The sequence below is a fragment of the Falco rusticolus genome, chromosome 13, assembly GCF_015220075.1.
Source record: "Falco rusticolus isolate bFalRus1 chromosome 13, bFalRus1.pri, whole genome shotgun sequence".
Taxonomy (NCBI): Eukaryota; Metazoa; Chordata; class Aves; order Falconiformes; family Falconidae; genus Falco; species Falco rusticolus.
Genome location: NC_051199.1, coordinates 7,011,943 through 7,017,942, shown reverse-complemented (window position 1 = coordinate 7,017,942; position 6,000 = coordinate 7,011,943).

The window sequence follows — 6,000 nt, the reverse complement described above, 5'->3', positions numbered from 1 at the left end:
GCATCTCGGTGGGCTTGGAAACATCCCTGCCAGTGTTTCCCCAGTTAACTTGTGGAGCCAAGGAAGAAGCCTACCTTCGGTTACTTATTTAAAAAAGAAAACCCTTATGGACTGTGATATGAAAGCAGATCTAACATGCATTGTCAAGTGTTAACCCTATCACAGGAGATGATACCATGTCACTGGCTTGAGTGGTTCATCCTGTGAAGTTTCTTGAGAACAGCCCTGTGGCCACGAGCTTTTGCAATTCAGCACACCCGCCTGCGGCCAGAGGTGCCTGGGGCTGGTGGGTCCAGAGCCAGTGCTGTTGCCTCTGGTCCAGGCTTGCTGCAGGTGCCAGCTGAGGGCTGCATGCATCACTTCAGCTTGCTGCAGTGCTTTCAGCTGAGGAGAACAACCAGGTTAAAATATTACCTTCAAAGTCTTTGTCTCTGATAACTCCAACATCCCCAATATCTCTAACAGCTTACACAGGCCACATGGCTGACAGTAACAGGGAAGTGCTGCAGTAACAGGCTGTGCTGCAAAAGCTAGATGTCAATAGTGCAATTAGATTTTTAATTTTATAATCAATTTCAAGGGTGTAAAAAGTGATTCTGTGTGCTCACAGAAGGCAGAAAAGCCCCTAATGGGCCATTTTACATAAAGAAGCAATCTCTTGTTTAGGAATTTCCTAAACTACAGGCTGCAGTAACCTGGAAAAGTATCTGGTGGGCTTCCAGCCTGCTACAGCGAGGATGGTCTTCCAGCTTTGCGGTGCAGTGCCAGGGCCCTGCAAATCCAACGTTTCCTGGGCTCAGCTGCGTAGATAGACAGCCCTGCAGCTGGGACTGGGCCACCATGGGGCGTGCTGGATTTCTGCTTCCTCTCAGCCTGACTGTAACTGGAAAAACCCTTGTGGGCAGGCAACCTGTACTGCAAGAGGCTGATTTTCGTGCGAGAGACTCTTCCTCCGGGTGCGTGGGAGAGGCAGTGAGTTCATGTGCTTGATCTTTTTCTCTGGCTGCCTACAAACAAGACCTCTGCACTGACAGGGAAGCCCAGGGGCTCACAGAAATCACTAATACCGTGCAGAGAGTTAAATCTGAGCCAAAGGAAGAAGCTCTGGCTACCAGTGACCAAAGACAGTTGTTTTCAAAAGACCCAAAGACTCAGAGAAGAGTGGGACCATAACTCTTCAGACACTTGAAAAGACATCTTAGCACAGAGATTAATCACTGTACTTAAAATAATAATAATAAAAAAAGCCTACTTTAAGCCTGGAAATCCCACCTGGAGAATATTTACTAAACCTTCTGGTTCATGCTAAACATCTTAGAATCAGGAGTTCAAAAAATAAAGCAGTTTATACAAAAGAAGATGTATAGTAAACTACCTGTGCTTTCTGCTCAGAAATATTAGTCATGGGAAATTCCTAATTTCTCTAGTTTTACAATCCTAATGCATCAGGAACTAAATTTACACAGAATTTTTTGTTTTCCCCACCTGCATACCGTAAGCATTGCCATTTTTTCCATTGCTGTGTCTCTCTTAGATGCTTGCTTGTTTTCTGTTCCCCTTATATCTTTTATGTCACACTGCTACTTTTTGTCACCATCACCAGGAAGAAAGCAGAAAAAGGGAGTATTTTCTGTCTGTGCTGACTGATGTGCTATTTACTTTTCAACTGGAGACTGAGGGCTGTATCCACAATGTTTCTTCTCAAATCAGGATTTTAGAAATTACAGAGGATGCCTCATGGAGAGTTTTCTTTAGCTGTTGCTTTAAAATGAATCCTAAAATATTTTCTTCTTCCTTCCTTTTTTTATGACAGCTTTTTGTGTGATTGACCTTCCCTAAGTTACTGACATCTAGGCTTTGTTGCTCTTGTGTGGGTCATTTATTGATTCAGATCTGCTAGAAATCATTTGATGGTGTAGACTTTGTTGATCAGAGACAGGTTACTCTGGCACAAGGTGGAGAAGCAAAAGGTCAGATGAGGATGGTGAAAGGTGATTCCTCCTGCATTTTGCAGGTTGGTGTCAGGTTGTCTATGGAGCTTGGTAATAAAATGGGTTAGTGAGGGTTGCTGGTGCAGAAGGGTGATCCTGGCCCTTGGGGCTAGGGACTTTCTCCTGCTGGGCTTGTCACTCCCATGCTGAAGGGTTAGAGGAGCAGACCTTGAATAATCATTGCTCCATTTGGAGAAGGGGATTGCTGCTTGGGGTCTATTAGCCACTCGCCTTCTCTTGGCTGTCTTTCTTCAGTCATCACCTGTTTTGTTAAGCTATGGCAGTGAAGGGATTTCACTGAGCACGAAGGCAGCCTGATTTCCCAGTCCCAGCTTTCCCAGTACCTGCTTGCACCAAGGGTGATTAATGGTCTTGCGAAACCCCACTGGCCCTGCATTGGGACCTGTTGGGAGGCGTTAGACTGGCCTTTGCTGCCACTGGAGGGGTGGGTGAGGTTGCAGCAGAATTAGCAGTAAATGCTGCTTTTAGAGAAAAGCATTGGATTTTCATGAAATCAAGGCTCCCTATCACCTGCATCAGCATGGCTTATATAAATGTGTTTAACAACAGAAGGGTAAATATACAAGCCTGAGGAAAAGCTCTGGCACCTACTGCTCTTATCCATGATTTCACCTTGCTGATGAAAGAAAGTGTATGTTTTTAACTTGCATGCATTTCTCCTCGGACATTGCTGTTTGCCAAGCCTGCTGCTTATCCTTCATTATGCCCCTACCTCACAGCAGTGCCACAATCTACAGCAGCAGTGGAGCACCTGGTGGGTGGGCAGCAAAAGGTGCTACAGAAAGAAATGGAAAAAAAGGAAAAGCACAGCTCAGCACTTTGCAGATTCACAGCTAACAAAAAAAGTCCTCATGCTGTGATTTCAACTCTTGCCCTGGCATAAAGTCACTGTGATGATTCAGGCTGTCAGTGCTCATACAGCTGGGGTGGTAGATATGCAGGGCAGCCAGGTCTTATGAAAGATCCCTGACTTTGGTGCGCCTTTTTGTAAGAAACGTATTCTGACCATTGCATCTTGGCTTCAGATTAGGAACAGGTTTCCTTAAAAAAGGAAAGGAAAAGGAATGTGAATGAGATAATGCCTCGGAGACAGGTAAGATTTGGGTATTTCTTGCAGAAAGGTGGGTTTTTTTGGTTGTGGGGTTTTTGTGTGTTTGCTTGTTTTTAGGGGTTGGGGTTTTTTAGGTTTCCTATCAGACCATTTTTGCTGTAGGCCTGGATAAGGACGCCTGGCCCATACTGGAGCTGGATTCTCAGCACTGGTCAGGATAACTCAGAGTGGGAGCAACCAGCTCTGGCCATCATAATGTGCCCTTATGACTGCTGGAAAGACTGAGCTGCAGTCTTTCTGGGATCGTGTACAGAAGATGATGACAAAAAAGGAAAAAAAAAAAATCCTCAAGACCTGGAAAGGATGAGTCCAAATGGCTCATGGAAAGAGTGGTGTGTTTTCTAAGGCACACCTCTTTCCTGCCCATTTGGGGACACATTTCTGCACACCCAAGAATTTGTCACTATTCTATAGCTGATAGATTGGTTAATTTGGTTGTTGCTGAGTTTTTTTGGCTGTGTGTGTTGTTTTGGGGTTTGTTTTCTTGGTGTTTTCCTTTTATTTTTTTTGTTGTTTGTTTGTTTGTTCTCCCTCTCTGTCTTCCTCCCAGCCCCTTCCCCCTCCCTTCCCCCTCCCTTCCCCCTCCCTTCCCCCTCCCCCCCCCCTCCCTTCCCCCTCCCCCCTCCCTTCCCCCTCCCTTCCCCCTCCCTTCCCTCTTTTCCTTCCCTTTTTTCCTTGCATTATGGAAATTCTTGTGGTGTATGTGCTTCCTCACTGTGCCGGGTACCCTCAGGCTGGGTTGGGGGATATCATAGAGCTTCTGGAAGAAGCTTGCCCTGCAGGCATGGGACCTTCCCCGCCTTCTCCAGCCGTGGCAGCCTGTCCTCTTTCCTTGCCACCCCCTGCCCACGTCCAGCCTTCCCCAGGGGAAAGGAAACCTGCTCTTTCTGCAGCTGGGTGGTTTTGCTGAGCAGCTGGAACCCTGCGTGGTTGTTTGCAGGGTCCAGCTGGTGGCATATTGCAGTGACACTGGACAATCAGAGGCTTCAGGGGACCCTGCCAAGCCCGGCGTTTTGCTGAGGGTGGAGCCATCTGAGGAAGGAAAGCCTCTGAAAGGTAAAAAGCAGAGCTGTGCGGCACAGTTCACCGTCTGGAAAGGGTAATTTGGCAATACAGACATTTCTAAAGCTAGATTTTTGCCGAAGTCTTGTTACCCCCATTTGTTTCCTCTGTCACAGTCACGTAAGGAGTAAAGGGGGTTTCCAGCTGCAGCAGGATCCTGGGGCAGGCTGGGCATGGGCAGTAGTGCTGGGGTGGGGGATTCCCATGCCAGAGGGTCTGGAGGAGGAAGCGGAGGTGTATGCACACCTCTTGGAGCCAAGGGAGAGAGCATTTCTTGCATCACAAACAGGCCTGAAAGACTCCTAGAGCTCCCCGGCACATCCCTCCATGGCGAGAGTTTTGTGGGATGCCTCCAGTGCAGATCCGGGTACAAAGCATGCAGGGGGAGAGGGCAGGACAGCCCCTGCACTGCGGACAGGGCTTGCAAATGGGCACCACCAGCACAGAAGGCGATGGAGCAAAAAGGGCTGTTTTGTCACACGTGTGTGACCTGCAGCAGAAAGCTGCATGTCCCCATTGCTGCTCTGACAGCAGCAGAAACCTTCACACCATCGGGGCATTTGCCAGCACTATGGGGGAGGTTTTAAGTGCATGAAAAGAAGTTGTTGTGATTTCTCTGTTCTGTTTATGCTGACTGATGTGCTGTGCCTTTGTGCAGCTGGAAACTGAGGAAACTTGGCCAAGCACAAAAGTGATGTATGCTCTTCAGCATCTGGCTTACGCTGCCCTATCTGAAAGCAGAACAGCAATTCCTCTTTTGGTTGCTTTTACAAAAAAAAAAAAAAAACGTTGCTCAAGTTAAATAGGGAAATGTTTCAAGGGAAACTAGAGCAAGAACTGAGTGGTTTGTGTGTTTATGAGGAAAAGGAAAGTGGAAATAGACACCAGTGGAAATAAATAAGCCTGGAGTTTACTGGGGGAAAAAAAAAAGCCAATGTGAATTAATAAAAAAACAGAAATGTACTGGATTTTATAACTGGTTTCAGTATCGTTACCTCAAATGTACCTTGCAATGATCACATGAATAAATTTGTCACCGTCAGCGCAGTCTGAACCTGGGGCATGCCTTTAAATGCAAGATCTGGGAAACACGTTTTTGAAACAGAGTGCTTTTTCTGCCATGCTCTCATCACCATGGCAAGCCTTTTCTCTCTTTTTTTTAAACTTTTATTTTTTTGAAAACCGGTGAGGGAAGCTGCCTGGTTAGGATCCATGTCCCAGGCAGGCAGGTGGTGGGATCCACTTCCCTTTTACCAGGGGAAGGCAGTGGGTGTCCAGGGAGGCACGTGCTGGGGTGGTCCTGGACCCTGGATGCCGGGGAGTGCATTCCCTCTGTGGGAACTCTCTGGCAGGGCCTCTGTTTCCTAGATTGTGCTTTACCTAGCGGGGAAATTGGTCAAGCCATCTGCGTCCACTGAGACCTCCCTGCTGGGACTGAAATATCTCTGAGGTTCCTGATGTGAGAGGTGAGAACAGAGGATTCTTAAAAAAACAAAATAAAAAAAGCCACAGACATGCATACCTAGAGCAGTGCTGTTGTATTTGAGCTCTCCTGTCTCTTCTTCCAGAGCTGGAGCTGGGACCGGCACAGACCACCATCCCTCCGGAAGGCATGAGGTGAGGTTTCCCCCTTGCTGCTCTCTGCCTACTGAAAACATCACCTGCTTTGCCCAAAGGGCTAGAATCCACCATTTGTGTCCAGCCAGCTGGTAAAAGAGAAAAATTCCAGGTATGTTATTAAGGTCAAATGTATTATTGCACCTCTGAAATTTTTCAAAGTTTTGTTCTTAAAAAACAAAACAGAAGCCAGCTCCC